At 44.2% G+C, this 20,185-nt stretch overlaps 1 protein-coding gene across 1 annotated transcript in view; it reads left to right on the top strand.

Annotated features, from left to right (window-relative positions):
• The window catches only part of LOC139444403 (inositol-tetrakisphosphate 1-kinase-like), a 57,173-nt gene that overhangs the window by 14,671 nt on the left and 22,317 nt on the right, over positions 1 to 20,185 (top strand). The window lies entirely within an intron of this gene.

Genomic DNA, 20,185 nt, shown 5'->3' on the forward strand with positions numbered 1-20,185 from the left:
CTATAGAGGTACACATCCACCCTCTATACAGGTACACATCCACCCTCTATACAGGTACACATCCTCCCCCTCTATACCTGGTACACATCCACCCTCTATACAGGTACACATCCACCCTCTATACAGGTACACATCCACCCTCTATACAGTTACACATCCACCCTCTATACAGGTACACATCCACCCTCTATACAGGTACACATCCTCCCCCTCTATACAGGTACACATCCACCCTCTATACAGGTAAACATCCACCCCCTCTATACAGGTACACATCCACCCCCTCTATACAGGTACACATCCACCCTCTATACAGGTAAACATCCACCCCCTCTATACAGGTACACATCCACCCTCTATACAGGTACACATCCACCCTCTATACAGGTACACATCCACCCCCTCTATACAGGTACACATCCACCCTCTATACAGGTACACATCCACCCCCTCTATACAGGTACACATCCACCCCCTCTATACAGGTACACATCCTCCCCCTCTATACAGGTACACATCCACCCTCTATACAGGTACACATCCACCCTCTATACAGGTACACATCCACCCTCTATACAGGTACACATCCACCCTCTATACAGGTACACATCCACCCTCTATACAGGTACACATCCAACCTCTATGCAGGTACACATCCTCCCCCTCTATACAGGTACATATCCACCCTCTATACAGGTACACATCCACCCTCTATACAGGTACACATCCACCCTCTATACAGGTACACATCCTCCCTCTCTATACAGGTACACATCCACCCTCTATACAGGTACACATCCTCCCTCTATACAGGTACACATCCACCCTCTATACAGGTACACATCCACCCTCTATACAGGTACACATCCACCCTCTATACAGGTACACATCCTCCCTCTCTATACAGGTACACATCCACCCTCTATACAGGTACACATCCACCCCCTCTATACAGGTACACATCCAACCTCTATACAGGTACACATCCTCCCCCTCTATACCTGGTACACATCCACCCTCTATACAGGTACACATCCAACCTCTATAGAGGTACACATCCACCCCCTCTATACAGGTACACATCCACCCTCTATACAGGTACACATCCACCCTCTATACAGGTACACATCCTCCCCCTCTATACAGGTACACATCCAACCTCTATACAGGTACACATCCATCCTCTATTCAGGTACACATCCTCCCTCTATACAGTTACACATCCACCCTCTATACCTGGTACACACCCACCCTCTATACAGGTACACATCCACCCTCTATACAGGTACACATCCACCCTCTATACCTGGTACACATCCTCCCTCTATACAGGTACACATCCACCCTCTATACAGGAACACATCCACCCTCTATACAGGTACACATCCTCCCTCTATACAGGTACACATCCTCCCCCTCTATACCTGGTACACATCCACCCTCTATACAGGTACACATCCACCCTCTATACCTGGTACACATCCACCCTCTATACAGGTACACATCCAGCCTCTATACAGGTACACATCCACCCTCTATACAGGTACACATCCACCCTCTATACAGGTACACATCCTCCCTCTATACAGGTACACATCCTCCCTCTATACAGGTACACATCCTCCCCCTCTATACCTGGTACACATCCACCCTCTATACAGGTACACATCCACCCTCTATACAGGTACACATCCTCCGTCTATACCTGGTACACATCCACCCTCTATACAGGTACACATCCACCCTCTATACAGGTACACATCCACCCTCTATACCTGGTACACATCCACCCTCTATACAGGTACACATCCACCCTCTATACAGGTACACATCCATCCTCTATACAGGTACACATCCTCCCCCTCTATACAGGTACACATCCTCCCTCTATACAGGTACACATCCTCCCTCTATACAGGTACACATCCACCCTCTATACAGGTACACATCCTCCCTCTATACAGGTACACATCCACCCTCTATACAGGTACACATCCACCCTCTATAGCTGGGTACACATCCACCCTCTATACAGGTACACATCCACCCTCTATACAGGTACACATCCACCCTCTCTACAGGTACACATCCACCCTCTATACAGGTAAACATCCACCCTCTATACAGGTACACACCCACCCTCTATACAGGTACACATCCACCCTCTATACAGGTAAACATCCACCCTCTATACCTGGTACACATCCACCCTCTATACAGGAACACATCCACCCTCTATAGCTGGGTACACATCCACCCTCTATACAGGTACACATCCACCCTCTATACAGGTACACATCCACCCTCTCTACAGGTACACATCCACCCTCAAAGCTAGTCTGTTGGTCGATACCAGTTTTGGTCCAAGTACATATTAGCCCTGAATACAAAGACAGGTGTTGCTGTTGTTACTTGACCTATATATATATCGCTACAAGTATGCCTCACAAGTTAACCATGTGTGCCCTCCAACGCCCAGCCCAGCATTCACCTGCTAAGCCTTGAGGGTCGACCTTTGCACCAGCTTACCACCCCCATATAATAGGATTAAATGGATGGGGTCAATACATTACTCATAATGTTGGTGTAGAGCTCAACAATATTATCTATGTACCAGGTGATTATAGACTGTTATTCCCTGATACCAGATACTGCTGGAGTGCCAAGGTCATGTGATAGCAGGTCATGCCCTTTTTCTTAAAAGAATATGGGAAGCTGTATGGAGGACAACTTCTCTCTCACTCACTCACTCACTCACTCACTCACTCACTCACTCTTAACGCAATTAGGTGGAATAGTCTATCTGAGTGAGCCAAGTTTTGAGTATTTGCAACTTGCAGCACCACTATTACAGATGTGATTGTAAACATATCTCTTATAGAACACAAGGTCTTAAACATGGCATCTTAAAAGTGTAATAAAGTTTGCTAACTTGGCTTTGTATATTTGTTTAAGCTTGGTGAGGAAATGTATGAGTAAGTCCTGAAACGGTCCCCCGGTTTAATAGTTAGTGTTGATTTATACAGGTCACAATGGTGGACAGTGTAAGAGCTGTTCAAGAGTAGAGGGCAAATATAGTCTCTCATAAATTATCAAATCTATTTGACATTGGCACTTTCAGTTTGGATAATAAATACTGGTATGTCCAAAATCAAACGTCTTTATGAAATTTTTACATAGAACATACCTTTGACATGAATTAAATCAGTATTTATTTTTTAGCAAGGACTATATGTTCCTATTGGGAGATCCTCTTGTATGGGAGTTTTGTATAGGGGAGATCCTCTTGTATGGGGAGCTTTCTATAGGGGAGATCCTCTTGTATGGGGAGCTTTGTATAGGGGAGATCCTCCTGTATGGGAGCTTTGTTTTTGGGGAGATCCTCTTGTATGGGAGCTTTTTATAGGTGAGATCCTCTTGTAAGAGGATTTGTACAGGGGAGATCCTCTTGTATGGGAAGCTTTGTACGGGGGAGATCCTCTTGTATGGGGAGCTCCACTTGTATGGGGAGCTTTGTACAGGGAGATCCTCTTGTATGGGGAGCTTTGTACGGGGGATATCCTCTTGTATGGGGAGCTCCACTTGTATGGGGAGCTTTGTATGGGGGAGACCCTCTTGTATGGGAGCTTTGTACAGGGGAGACCCTCTTGTATGGGAGCTTTGTATAGGGGAGATCCTCTTTTGTGGGGAACTTTGTATGGGGGGATCCTCTTGTATGGGGAGCTTTGTACGGGGGAGACCCTCTTGTATGCGAGCTTTGTACGGGGGAGACCCTCTTGTATGGGGAGCTCCACTTGTATGGGGAGCTTTGTACAGGGAGATCCTCTTGTATCGGGAGCTTTGTACGGGGGAGACCCTCTTGTATGGGAGCTTTGTACAGGGGAGACCCTTTTGTATGGGAACTTTGTATAGGGGAGATCCTCTTTTGTGTGGAGCTTTGTACGGGGGGATCCTCTTGTATGGGGAGCTTTGTACAGGGGGATCCTCTTGTACGGGGAGATCCTCTTGTATGGGGATTTGTACATGGGGAACTTCTTTTATGGGGAGCTTTGTACAGGGGAATCCACTTGTATGGGGAGCTTTGTAGAGGGGAGATCCTCTTGTAAGGGGAGCTTTGTATAGGGGAGATCCTCTTGTATGGGAGCTTTGTACGGGGGAGATCCTCTTGTATGGGAGCTTTGTATGGGGGAGATCCTCTTGTATGGGGAGATTTGTATAGGGGAGATCCTCTTGTATGGGGAAAAGGCAGTTCCGCTACTTGCTTAATGTGGAGACTTATGTATCCATACCCAGTGTCTAGAAGTTTCTGAACATCTGCATCTTTGCCAAGAAGCTTGATCAATAGTTGTGATATTGTGTGAGCCAACCCTAAACACGGGATTACTTAACATTCCATCATTGAATTGTGTGTTCACACTGAGGGAGTGGTGTGTTCACTTTCAGTTGACACAAGGCCTTGTATCATCAATAATAAATATAGATAGTCTGTAAGGCAAGGAATAGCCTTTCTCTGGCTAAAGTGATGGGAAGTACTGTGACGTAAGTAGTATTCATAACTGACTTTTTGTCCTGCATGTGAAACAAATCACAGTGTCATCCCTCCAGTGTTGCTGTTAATGAATGTAGCCATGAGTCGGTCAGTTGCAATATTACGCGTCATCTGGCGAGGTGCTCAGTCTCGTTTCCTCAAGATGAGTAGGAGGATCACACTTTCCCTTCCGATCTTCCCCCACACAGACATGCACTGATACAAGCCACACTTGTTGTCCACTGTGAAGGAATTCATCACTGCATGTCTCATGTCTCACGTCTTGACACTGATACAACCCACACTTGTTGTCCACTGTGAAGGAATTCATCGCTGCATGTCTCACGTCACGTCTTGACACTGATACAAGCCACACTTGTTGTCCACTGTGAAGGAATTCATCACTGCATGTCTCATGTCTCATGTCTCACGTCTTGACACTGATACAAGCCACACTTATTGTCCACTGTGAAGGAATTCATCACTGCATGTCTCACGTCTCAGGACTTGACACTGATACAAGCCACACTTGTTGTCCACTGAAGGAATTCATCACTGCATGTCTCACGTCTCACGTCTTGACACTGATACAAGCCACACTTGTTGTCCACTGAAGGAATTCATCACTGCATGTCTCATGTCTCATGTCTCACGTCTTGACACTGATACAAGCCACACTTGTTGTCCACTGTGAAGGAATTCATCACTGCATGTCTCATGTCTCACGTCTTGACACTGATACAAGCCACACTTGTTGTCCACTGAAGGAATTCATCACTGCATGTCTCACGTCTCATCTTGACACTGATACAAGCCACACTTATTGTCCACTGTGAAGGAATTCATCACTGCATGTCTCATGTCTCACGTCTTGACACTGATACAAGCCACACTTGTTGTCCACTGTGAAGGAATTCATCACTGCATGTCTCATGTCTCATGTCTCACGTCTTGACACTGACACAAGCCACACTTGTTGTCCACTGTGAAGGAATTCATCACTGCATGTCTCACGTCTCACGTCTTGACACTGATACAAGCCACACTTGTTGTCCACTGTGAAGGAATTCATCACTGCATGTCTCATGTCTCACGTCTTGACACTGATGCAACCCACACTTGTTGTCCACTGTGAAGGAATTCATCACTGCATGTCTCACGTCTCAGGTCTTGACACTGATACAAGCCACACTTGTTGTCCACTGTGAAGGAATTCATCACTGCATGTCTCACGTCTTGACACTGATACAAGCCACACTTGTTGTCCACTGTGAAGGAATTCATCACTGCATGTCTCAGGTCTTGACACTGATACAAGCCACACTTGTTGTCCACTGAGAAGGAATTCATCACTGCACGTCTCACGTCTTGACACTGATACAAGCCACACTTGTTGTCCACTGTGAAGGAATTCATCACTGCATGTCTCACGTCTCACGTCTTGACACTGACACAAGCCACACTTGTTGTCCACTGTGAAGGAATTCATCACTGAATGTCTCACATCTCACGTCTTGACACTGATACAAGCCACACTTGTTGTCCACTGTGAAGGAATTCATCACTGCATGTCTCACGTCTCACGTCTTGACACTGATACAAGCCACACTTATTGTCCACTGTGAAGGAATTCATCACTGCATGTCTCATGTCTCATGTCTCAGGTCTTGACACTGATACAAGCCACACTTGTTGTCCACTGTGAAGGAATTCATCACTGCATGTCTCATGTCTCATGTCTCAGGACTTGACACTGATACAAGCCACACTTGTTGTCCACTGTGAAGGAATTCATCACTGCATGTCTCACGTCTTGACACTGACACAAGCCACACTTATTGTCCACTGTGAAGGAATTCATCGCTGCATGTCTCACGTCTCAGGACTTGACACTGATACAAGCCACACTTGTTGTCCACTGAAGGAATTCATCACTGCATGTCTCACGTCTCGTCTTGACACTGATGCAACCCACACTTGTTGTCCACTGTGAAGGAATTCATCACTGCATGTCTCAGGACTTGACACTGATACAAGCCACACTTGTTGTCCACTGAAGGAATTCATCACTGCATGTCTCACGTCACGTCTTGACACTGATACAAGCCACACTTGTTGTCCACTGTGAAGGAATTCATCACTGCATGTCTCATGTCTCACGTCTTGACACTGATACAAGCCACACTTATCGTCCACTGTGAAGGAATTCATCACTGCATGTCTCACGTCTTGACACTGATACAAGCCACACTTGTTGTCCACTGTGAAGGAATTCATCACTGCATGTCTCATGTCTCACGTCTTGACACTGATGCAACCCACACTTGTTGTCCACTGTGAAGGAATTCATCACTGCATGTCTCACGTCTCAGGTCTTGACACTGATACAAGCCACACTTGTTGTCCACTGTGAAGGAATTCATCACTGCATGTCTCACGTCTTGACACTGATACAAGCCACACTTGTTGTCCACTGTGAAGGAATTCATCACTGCATGTCTCAGGTCTTGACACTGATACAAGCCACACTTGTTGTCCACTGAGAAGGAATTCATCACTGCACGTCTCACGTCTTGACACTGATACAAGCCACACTTGTTGTCCACTGTGAAGGAATTCATCACTTCATGTCTCACGTCTCACGTCTTGACACTGACACAAGCCACACTTGTTGTCCACTGAAGGAATTCATCACTGCATGTCTCACGTCTCAGGTCTTGACACTGATACAAGCCACACTTGTTGTCCACTGTGAAGGAATTCATCACTGCATGTCTCACGTCTCACGTCTTGACACTGACACAAGCCACACTTGTTGTCCACTGTGAAGGAATTCATCACTGCATGTCTCACGTCTCACGTCTTGACACTGATACAAGCCACACTTGTTGTCCACTGTGAAGGAATTCATCACTGCATGTCTCACGTCTTGACACTGATGCAACCCACACTTGTTGTCCACTGTGAAGGAATTCATCACTGCATGTCTCACGTCTCATGTCTCAGGACTTGACACTGATGCAACCCACACTTGTTGTCCACTGTGAAGGAATTCATCACTGCATGTCTCACGTCTTGACTCTGATGCAACCCACACTTGTTGTCCACTGAGAAGGAATTCATCACTGCACGTCTCACGTCTTGACACTGATACAAGCCACACTTGTTGTCCACTGTGAAGGAATTCATCACTGCATGTCTCACGTCTCACGTCTTGACACTGACACAAGCCACACTTGTTGTCCACTGTGAAGGAATTCATCACTGAATGTCTCACATCTCACGTCTTGACACTGATACAAGCCACACTTGTTGTCCACTGTGAAGGAATTCATCACTGCATGTCTCACGTCTCACGTCTTGACACTGATACAAGCCACACTTATTGTCCACTGTGAAGGAATTCATCACTGCATGTCTCATGTCTCATGTCTCAGGTCTTGACACTGATACAAGCCACACTTGTTGTCCACTGTGAAGGAATTCATCACTGCATGTCTCATGTCTCATGTCTCAGGACTTGACACTGATACAAGCCACACTTGTTGTCCACTGTGAAGGAATTCATCACTGCATGTCTCACGTCTTGACACTGACACAAGCCACACTTATTGTCCACTGTGAAGGAATTCATCGCTGCATGTCTCACGTCTCAGGACTTGACACTGATACAAGCCACACTTGTTGTCCACTGAAGGAATTCATCACTGCATGTCTCACGTCTCGTCTTGACACTGATGCAACCCACACTTGTTGTCCACTGTGAAGGAATTCATCACTGCATGTCTCAGGACTTGACACTGATACAAGCCACACTTGTTGTCCACTGAAGGAATTCATCACTGCATGTCTCACGTCACGTCTTGACACTGATACAAGCCACACTTGTTGTCCACTGTGAAGGAATTCATCACTGCATGTCTCATGTCTCACGTCTTGACACTGATACAAGCCACACTTATCGTCCACTGTGAAGGAATTCATCACTGCATGTCTCACGTCTTGACACTGATACAAGCCACACTTGTTGTCCACTGTGAAGGAATTCATCACTGCATGTCTCATGTCTCACGTCTTGACACTGATGCAACCCACACTTGTTGTCCACTGTGAAGGAATTCATCACTGCATGTCTCACGTCTCAGGTCTTGACACTGATACAAGCCACACTTGTTGTCCACTGTGAAGGAATTCATCACTGCATGTCTCACGTCTTGACACTGATACAAGCCACACTTGTTGTCCACTGTGAAGGAATTCATCACTGCATGTCTCAGGTCTTGACACTGATACAAGCCACACTTGTTGTCCACTGAGAAGGAATTCATCACTGCACGTCTCACGTCTTGACACTGATACAAGCCACACTTGTTGTCCACTGTGAAGGAATTCATCACTTCATGTCTCACGTCTCACGTCTTGACACTGACACAAGCCACACTTGTTGTCCACTGAAGGAATTCATCACTGCATGTCTCACGTCTCAGGTCTTGACACTGATACAAGCCACACTTGTTGTCCACTGTGAAGGAATTCATCACTGCATGTCTCACGTCTCACGTCTTGACACTGACACAAGCCACACTTGTTGTCCACTGTGAAGGAATTCATCACTGCATGTCTCACGTCTCACGTCTTGACACTGATACAAGCCACACTTGTTGTCCACTGTGAAGGAATTCATCACTGCATGTCTCACGTCTTGACACTGATGCAACCCACACTTGTTGTCCACTGTGAAGGAATTCATCACTGCATGTCTCACGTCTCATGTCTCAGGACTTGACACTGATGCAACCCACACTTGTTGTCCACTGTGAAGGAATTCATCACTGCATGTCTCACGTCTTGACTCTGATGCAACCCACACTTGTTGTCCACTGTGAAGGAATTCATCACTGCATGTCTCATGTCTCATGTCTCATGTCTTGACACTGATACAAGCCACACTTGTTGTCCACTGTGAAGGAATTCATCACTGCATGTCTCATGTCTTGACTCTGATGCAACCCACACTTGTTGTCCACTGTGAAGGAATTCATCACTGCATGTCTCACGTCTCACGTCTTGACACTGATACAAGCCACACTTGTTGTTCACTGTGAAGGAATTCATCACTGCATGTCTCAGGTCTTGACACTGATACAAGCCACACTTGTTGTCCACTGTGAAGGAATTCATCACTGCATGTCTCACGTCTCGTCTTGACACTGATACAAGCCACACTTGTTGTCCACTGTGAAGGAATTCATCACAGCATGTCTCACGTCTCGTCTTGACACTGATACAACCCACACTTGCATTCTATTTTTAAACACACACACACACACACACACACACACACACACACACACACACACACACACACACTCATACACACACACCCTCACAGACACACAAAGAAACAATCAAACACACAGACACACACACACTCACAGACACACACACAAACACACATACGGACACACACTCAAACACACATACGGACACACACTCAAACACACATACGGACACACACACACTCACAGACACACACTCAAACACACATACGGACACACACTCAAACACACACACATACGGACACACACTCAAACACACACACACACACACATACGGACACACACTCAAACACAGACACACACACACATACGGACACACACACAAACACACATGCAGACACACACAAACACACATGCAGACACACACACAAACACACATGCAGACACACACACAAACACACATACGGACACACACACACACAGACACACACACACATACGGACACACACACAGACACACACACATACGGACACACACTCAAACACACACACATACGGACACACACACAAACACACATGCAGACACACACGCAAACACACATGCAGACACACACACACACTCACAGACACACACACACACAGAGACACACATACGGACACACATGCAGACAAACACACATGCAGACACACACACAAACACACATGCAGACACACACACACACTCACAGACACACACACCCAGACAGACACACACACACTCACAGACACACACACAGACACACATACGGAAAAGACACATGCAGCATGCTAAGCTCTACAGAGTGTGTATAGTTTCACTTACATATCTATGCACATTTATCAGGTTTATGAAGCCTGCAGTGTGACAGGAAGAACATAATTCTTCAGCCTTCTTCAGGCAATGATTTACCGAAAATTCATGATGGCTTATTTGTATTATTCAAAAACAGGTTTTGTTACTGCCTTAGGGCTTTTTGTGTGGGAGACGTTGTCAGAGACTGTCCTGACAGAACAAGGATCTCTTTCTTCTAGAGGAAACTTGTAATTGTCTATTTTATTAACCAGTCATTGAAACAAAAGTAACTGCAGCTCAAGTAGTTGATAATGGAGAGTTCATGAAAAGTTCATGGAAAGTTGTACATGCAGATAATGATTGCATGTAATACACTTCATCTCAATAGTCATTCTCTTCACTCATGGCATGACTCAATGATTTACTTTGCTGTCTGACTGATCAGTTTACATGCTGTGTTCTCAATACTTTACATCCTGTGTTCTCAATACTTTACATCCTGTGTGCCTGTGTTCTCAATACTTTACATCCTGTGTTCTCAATACTTTACATTACTGTGTGCCTGTGTTCTCAATACTTTACATCCTGTGTTCTCAATACTTAACATCCTGTGTGCCTGTGTTCTCAATACTTTACATCCAGTGTTCTCAATACTTTACATACTGTGTTCCTGTTTTCTCAATACTTTACATCCTGTGTTCTCAATACTTTACATACTGTGTTCCTGTTTTCTCAATACTTTACATCCTGTGTTCTCAATATGTTACATCCTGTGTTCTCAATACTTTACATACTGTGTTCCTGTTTTCTCAATACTTTACATGCTTTACACCCGACCTGTGAAGATCCAGGGTAGAATAGGTCTTCAGCAACCCATCCCTGCAGTAAGAGGCGACCATGCTTCTCGTAAGAGGCAACTAACGAGATCGGGTGGCTGTTGTGTCCCAATTGAGTTGATCAATGCACATGATGTCAATCACCGGATTGTCTGATCCAGACTTGATTATGTACTACCACCGTCATATAGCTGGAATATTGCTGATTGCAGCATTAAACAACAAACAAACAAATAAATAAACTTTACACACAAGAGATAGGGTACCCTTTCTAAAAAGGAACCATCCACCATTACACGAGATAGTTTTACATGAGGCAATGCTTGTGTTCTCAGTTGACCTCATCACTGTTTGCATGGATGAGCTCCATGGAGGCATGACCTGAAATGGGTGACCTGGGATTGATACCTCTTGGGGTGGTTGACCTGGTATAAATCATGTCCTGAAATGGATGACCGGTGGTGACCTTTGGTTCCTGTGAAATTTACTCTGATATTCAAATCTTTTGTTTTACTTACATAGGTAGTCTTGTTGTATGATGACAAAACTTCCTCACTCTCTTGAGACACTTGCTCATTCATAGCATTGACCTTGTATTTCTTTGAAACCATACAAGTTACCATGGTGATGACATATTGTGACTAAGACAAAGCATCCAAGGGTTGCTACAGATATGACCACATTGTTTAGCCGTGGGAGCTTTTCTTGGAAAACATGTAAATGTAAACTTGACAGATCTATGTTTCTGTCAGTAACAGTTTCAGGATGCAGTGCCCGGAAGCGAAATCATCCCTGATGGAACTCAGCTGTTGTTGAGAATGTCACTCCATGATAACTATCGCTGACTTGGTTGTTGCAATGTCATCGTATCCCAATTGTGTGGATCCATGCTGATGAGATCAATCACTGGATTGTCTGGTCCAGGCTCGATTATTTACAGACCACCGTCATACAGCTGGAATATTGCTAAGTGTGGCGTTAAACAACAAACAAACAAAACATGTCATGTCCATGTGTAAATGGTAGGCATATATGACTCACAAGTATGTTGATGCATCAATAATATTCTCATTGGATACACCGTATGCGATACGCGATGTACACTTGCCTGTATCGATTCATATTTTAATTCTGTTTCACACATAGAACATTTCAAACAGCAGTGGAAAGACTTTGGTGGCGAAATGGGTGCTTCCAACATTTTAATAAACAATTGTATGCTCATTGATTTATGCTATATCTCATGACATCTTGTGCAATGTACATAGATTTAACATTACATTCTGTTCCCTTCAGACAAAATTGCCATGTTTTAAGTATTGTGAACAGACTGCCATGATACGTATTACGTATACGTAGTGTCTGTGGAGAGTGGTATTGTAACATCCCAAGTCAATAGTATTGTGTTGTCCTGCCTAATCCCCTCATGCTAGCTCATGATAGAAGGACTGTTAAAAGCCGCGTTAAACCAAACTCACTCACTCACTCACTCACTCATGATAGAAGGTGTATTGGTAAATTGACACCTTGACATCTTATCTTAGTCAATGTTAATCATGAAGTTGGATTAGTGTAACACTATCGTCAGCATCAGGCTGTTTGTGTGAATGTTTCCTGAATGTACAAGCTGAAATAGTGCAAAACAAAGAATGGCTGCTGATAAGACGTCGTAGAGATCCCAGCTTCTTGTGATGGACACAAGTTGATGTTGCCTATAAGACAGTACATGTAAGTTTCCGAGTGTTGTCTGTTGTTTACGACACACTCGGCAAAATTCTAACTACAGTAAACTACACTTATAACAAACTCAAAAGGACAACTAATTTTAATTCGTTATAACCGTAATTCGTTATAAGCATTTATACAACATCTATACAGCATTAACAGACAGGACCAAGAAATAGTTTCTTACATCCGTCAGTTCATTATAAGCGTGTTCGTTAATAACTTAGTTTACTGTACATGACAGCAGTCTGTAAATCTACATATCTGGACCAGACAATCCAGAGCACCGATCTCCACTATTGGGATACGATGACATGCATCAACCAAGTGAGGAAGCCTGACTACGCGACCCTGGTCCTGTTCTGAAGACCAATTCTTACGCTTATCTTCATGAGGAGCAGAAAGTGACAAGTTACTCATTCTGTGCTGATGAAGGCTCACCCATCTTGAGGTTTTTCCCATTTTGAGGTTTTTCCCATTTTGAGGTTTTTTGTTTGTTACTTGATAAATGTCTATCAGCGTTAGAAATTGGCACTAGTCCTGTGGTCCTTGCCAAACTGGCCAATAGTTAAGGTATCGCAAGGACGAGTAGAAATTTGCCATTTTTAAGGGTTTTGCTATATGTTATCATTGTGAGGACTAGGGGACGACTAAGAATGTTAGTTTCTACTCCTGAATATTGATCTTAATGTCTTTTGAGGATATCAGGTGCTGTTCCTGTTCATTCATACACCGAATCTATTACTCTTGTTTATTCGGTTGGAAGATATGTAGCAATGCTGTCGGAACTTGAAACATTTTACAGCTGGGATATTTCTTGACATGACATTACTAACCCTTCTTAATGTCGATGTTGTACAGGTCATCACAGGTCACGTAGTTCAGAAAGATGAGGGGCAGTGGAAAAAGGGGATTTCATGAAATATCAAGGATGTTTTTAATTTCTGACCATGTGGTTCTTTATAGTCTTATACACATAATTAAGCTTCAGAAGAGTTGTATTGTGTAGTTTGTGTATTGTGTTGTACAACACTGCTATAACTGTAGGCATTTTTTGTGTATTGTACTGTTGACATTAAGGTAGAGATTCAAGGGTGGAGTTTGTGAATATCTTGTAATATACTGTATTATATATCTGGAAATTCGGGCGTAGAAGACTGTTTACTGGTGATAAGCATGCATGTATCTTGGACTAAGGTCAAGGTCAGGCTGTTGGACAATGGACACACACATGTAATAATACCTCCGATAACCTGAATGATTACACGGCCAATGCAGGGTGATAATACCCGTATCACCTACTGGAGCGCACAGTTCACCCACTTGTGTGTCTGACAACAAGCAAGATTTGATAGGGATATAAGGCAGTGAGGTAGCCTGGACATTAACATGGGATCATCAAACCAGAGATTGGAGTTCACTCTTGAGGTTCTCTCTGAGCATTACCGAGAGAATAATGGTTGAATATTTCTGAAAGGGGAGTAAAACATCCCCACCCACTCATTGAATGAGCCTGGGGCCTGAAGTGATGTCTGTTCTTTGGGTGTTATTACATACCACGTTCCTTGAGTCAAGATATCTATCAAAATACCTAATTTGCCACAGTGTTTGATATTGTCCCATTTCTGCATGTAATTCCCCATGTCCCATGTGGCTGGGACCGCCCTGTGGCCTAGTGGATAGAGTGTCTGCTCTCCCCATGTCCCATGTGGCTGGGACTGCCCTGTGGCCTAGTGGATAGAGTGTCTGCCCTCCCCATGTCCCATGTGGCTGGGTCGTTAACGTGGTCTAGTGGATAGAGTGTCTGCCCTACCCATGTCCCATGTGGCTGGGACCGCCACGTGGTCTAGTGGATAGAGTGTCTGCCCTCCCCATGTCCCATGTGGCTGGGGCCGCCCTGTGGTCTAGTGGATAGAGTGTCTGCCATACCCATGTCCCATTTGGCTGGGACCACCACGTGGTCTAGTGGATAGAGTGTCTGCCCTCCCCATGTCCCATGTGGCTGGGACTGCCACGTGGTCTAGTGGATAGAGTGTCTGCCATACCCATGTCCCATTTGGCTGGGACCACCACGTGGTCTAGTGGATAGAGTGTCTGCTCTCCCCATGTCCCATGTGGCTGGGACCGCCACGTGGTCTAGTGGATAGAGTGTCTGCCCTCCCCATGTCCCATGTGGCTGGGACCACCACGTGGTCTAGTGGATAGAGTGTCTGCCCTCCCCATGTCCCATGTGGCTGGGACCACCACGTGGTCTAGTGGATAGAGTGTCTGCCCTCCCCATGTCCCATGTGGCTGGGACTGCCACGTGGTCTAGTGGATAGAGTGTCTGCCCTCCCCATGTCCCATGTGGCTGGGGCCGCCCTGTGGTCTAGTGGATAGAGTGTCTGCCATACCCATGTCCCATTTGGCTGGGACCACCACGTGGTCTAGTGGATAGAGTGTCTGCCCTCCCCATGTCCCATGTGGCTGGGGCCGCCCTGTGGTCTAGTGGATAGAGTGTCTGCCCTCCCCATGTCCCATGTGGCTGGGACCACCACGTGGTCTAGTGGATAGAGTGTCTGCCCTCCCCATGTCCCATGTGGCTGGGACCACCACGTGGTCTAGTGGATAGAGTGTCTGCCCTACCCATGTCCCATGTGGCTGGGGGCCGCCCTGTGGTCTAGTGGATAGAGTGTCTGCCCAGAGAGCGGAAGGATAGTGGTTAAATCTCTAAGCCGTTGTGAGGGGGGGTAAGCTGTGGTGAGAGGGGTAAGCCGTGGTGAGGAGGGTAAGCTGTGGTGAGGGGGGTAAGCCGTGGTGAAGGGGGGTAAGCTGTGGTGAGAGGGGTAAGCCGTGGTGAGGAGGGTAAGCCGTGGTGAGGGGGGTAAGCTGTGGTGAGAGGGGTAAGCCGTGGTGAGGAGGGTAAGCCGTGGTGAGGGGGGTAAGCTGTGGTGAGGGGGGTAAGCCGTGGTGAAGGGGGGTAAGCCATGGTGAGGGGGGTAAGCTGTGGTGAGGTAACTCTGGCCTCAGCACGTTCCATGTAAGGTAATTGCCAACGTCCTAAATTTTATTTTTTAGAAGCTGTACATAATAAAGACATGAATACATACATGGGTTAGGTGTAAAGTGTATCATATCGTCAGATGAAAATTTGCGATGCACTGATACATCTGTGAATCTTGACACCTCACGCACTCACTACGAGTTGAGGACTGATATTACCTGGATATTACCGAGTATAGGACTGATATTACTTTGATTTAGCCATGTTGAGGACTGATATGACTTGGATATTACTGATTTGAGGACTAATATTACTTGGATTTAGCCAAGTTGAGGACTGATATCACATGGATATTACTGATTTGAGGACTGATATTACTTGGATTTAGCCATGTTGAGGACTGATATAACTTGGATATTACCGATTTGAGGACTAATATTACTGGGATTTAGCCATGTTGAGGACTGATATCACATGGATATTACTGATTTGAGGACTGATATTACTTGGATTTAGCCATGTTGAAGACTGATATAACTTGGATATTACCGATTTGAGGACTAATATTACTTGGATTTTGCGAAGTTGAGGACTGATATCACATGGATATTACTGATTTGAGGACTGATATTACTTGGATTTAGCCATGTTGAGGACTGATATAACTTGGATATTACCGATTTGAGGACTAATATTACTTGGATTTAGCCAAGTTGAGGACTGATATCACATGGATATTACTGATTTGAGGACTAATATTCCTTGGATTTAGCCATGTTTAAGACTGATATAACTTGGATATTACCGATTTGAGAACTAATATTACTTGGATTTAGCCAAGTTGAGGACTGATATCACATGGATATTACTGATTTGAGGACTGATATTACTTGGATTTAGCCAAGTTGAGGACTGATATCACATGGATATTACTGATTTGAGGACTGATATCACATGGATATTACTGATTTGAGGACTGATATCACATGGATATTACTGATTTGAGTCCTGGCTGAGTGTGTCCTTGTCCCACTCTGACAGCTGACTCATCGATGGAGGCTGTAGGAGTATATTGAACTGGCATACTTATTGTGTGACTGTGATTTACAATGAATTCAGGTCAAATGCTTGAACTGAATCATATCCGAATATTGTTAGTTCTCATGTCAAGGCCCATACGAGGGGCTTCTCTGGTCCAGCGTTGACTCACTCTGGAGTTACTGTTATATTCAGCCTTAGAAAATTAATTTCATTTTTTTTTCAGTACTAGTCCAGAGGACTAGTGTAAACCTTATTTCACTAGTCTTCATAGTAGCTAGTAGCTAGTCTTGCTGGAACGAGACAAACATGCTTACATGTTGTTTTATTTAGTTCCAATTTGTAGCAAGATTGAAGCATTGAGAACTGGTTCAGAATTGTTGCCCCCTTTGGATTTTCACTTTTCCTCAGCACAATTTAATAGTCTCAGTCTAGCGGATACTGTGAAGATTCCAGGTCAGAATTGGTCTTCAGCAACCGAAGCTTGTCATAAGAAGCAACTGAGGGGATCGGGTGGTCAGGCTCGCTGACTTGGTTTATGGATATCATGGTATTCCCAGTTGCATAGATTGATGCTCATGATGTCAAACACTGGATTGTCTGGTCCAGACTTTTGATTATTTACAGCCCACCCTCATATGTCTGAGTGCAACACTATGTTTTATAAAAAGAAAAAAGCCAGTGGACTAGTGCATACAAATTCAAAACATGTCAGAATGAAATGTTGAGATGTGTATGTGTGCATTGTTTCCGACACGCATTTGGTAGGCAAGGCTTGGAACCCATGATAGCATATTATTTTATATTATTATTGTTGTTGTTATTTTTATGATATATGTGGTGTGAAGCCTGTGAAGTATTGACAGTGTCATTTCCTTTTTTAGCAACTAACAAATGGAAATTTTCATAATGAATATAGATTTATACGTATGTTTTATACAAACACACTTCAGGAAGATAAATACTTATATTTCCAAAATGTGTTTATTGTGAGTGAGTTCCCAATGTATCTCTTGCATGTTAGTTTTACTTGGGACTAAACAGAACACCTGATGCTGAAGTGACCCACATCTTTCATTTAAAGTGTATTAATTAAGCTGTTGGTAATTTTAGGATGTCCACCTTAACGAGAGTTGAATATAGGGTGTCCGCCTTAGCGAGAGTTGAATACCCTAAATACAGACCAGGGGACAGCCTCAAACATGTTCTGCTCCGTGAAGTCGTTTAATGGTATTCATCCACTGTGGCTATTACTGGACCCTGATAATGAGAGTGTATGCAGATTACACGGCTAAAACCTACACTACTGGAGACGATACTGGGAATATACACCAGCTAGATGTGATGTATGTGTCCCAGACTGATATAAAATCATGATTTACCCCGACTGTGGGATGCAAGGTGGCTGATGAGTTATTATATGTTAGCATCTTTTCTCATGGCTGCTTGCTCAAGGACAGGGTGAACACAACACAAACTACAGGAATATGGACACTCTGGAAAAAAATGACTCATCTGACTCATGCTATAATTGCTGAAGTCATCTTAGACTAACTTAATTTTGAGGTCGTTGTGACATTGCAATTATTTTTTCCGTCATTGATTATGGAGGAAATGCCGGGGGTGGTACACAAACTTGATGAATTCTGTTATTCAATGGCTACGACCGACCCTTTATAGTGATTGGTCTACTGCATGTAAGGAAGGTTTATTTCATAGCAAATGTTAACATTGTGTAGGTAATATCCAGTGTGTGCAACATTGTAGTTTATTAGCTGCCTTACAAGACTGGTGTCAGATGTAGCCCATATCCATCCAGCTGTTGTGACTGTAAAGACTGGGACTAGAGTCTGGACAGGTGTGCTTGGCAAGTGTCCTGTATTGTGCCACAAGTTTCATACACATTGAAGTAGCACTATAAACCTCCAGTTGTGATAGATGTGTAGTGATGTGAACACTAGACAATATACAACCCACACAGGGCCTCAATAGTTTTCTGATAGATGTGTAGTGATGTGAACACTAGACAATATACAACCCACACAGAGCCTCAATAGTTTTCTGATAGATGTGTAGTGATGTGAACACTAGACAATATACAACCCACACAGGGCCTCACTATGTCTCCTGATCTTTGTGAATGGAACGTGAAGGGATCGAAGCCATTAGCTCTTGTAGCCACCACCGTGTCCAGACAAGCGGTCAGTCTCAAAGGAAAAGTGGACTCCCTGACCGATCTTGTTCCTGGGGGTTTATGTAGTGATGTTGAAGGGCACTCAATGAGTTTCTTTCACAAATATTAGGGGACATAACTGTTTCTACCATGGTATGGCGATGTACACAGGATACAAGGATATTTGTGTAAAATTTGACCCAAATACCCTCAAATGAAATGAACAATAGAATCATGTTTTGATTATTATGCAAATTGTGTTAATGTATTTAGTTTGTCCTCGGTAATTTTCAGATGGTTTTACTTTCTAAATGTGCATTGTTTCAGAAGTTTATTTTGTGAAGGGGTTTTGAAAAGCATCTGTTTTTGTGAAATTCTCCAGAGTTCCATGTGAGAGCAGTGGTGTGTGGACTTGGAGATATATTGTCTCAGCTGTTCATCATAACAACCTATTAAGAAGCCTTCACAGAATCTGTATTGATTAAGTAATGTAGGAGTTATTTGTAATTAGAAGCCGCCGCTGGGATGAGTTTAGTCACACTCAGAATGAAGAGATAATCAATTACGTTGATCGAGCAGCACACTATGTCGCCACACCAACCAACGGTAGCAACTACAGAGAGAGCGTGGATTTGTCATTGGCCTTAACGAGTACTTGCCTTTGAATTTAGCCTGACACATTTAACCTGTATAGCCAAAGGTGCACTAGGGAAGGCAGTGGCCTCTTTGAAGATGGTATATATAACATCCCAGATGTCAAATACTGTGTATTTTATTTGTGTATCATTATAATGTATTTGGGTGTATGTGTCA

The sequence above is a fragment of the Haliotis cracherodii genome, unplaced genomic scaffold, assembly GCF_022045235.1.
Source record: "Haliotis cracherodii isolate W230 unplaced genomic scaffold, xgHalCrac1.p SCAF_5, whole genome shotgun sequence".
NCBI classification, from domain to species: Eukaryota; Metazoa; Mollusca; class Gastropoda; order Lepetellida; family Haliotidae; genus Haliotis; species Haliotis cracherodii.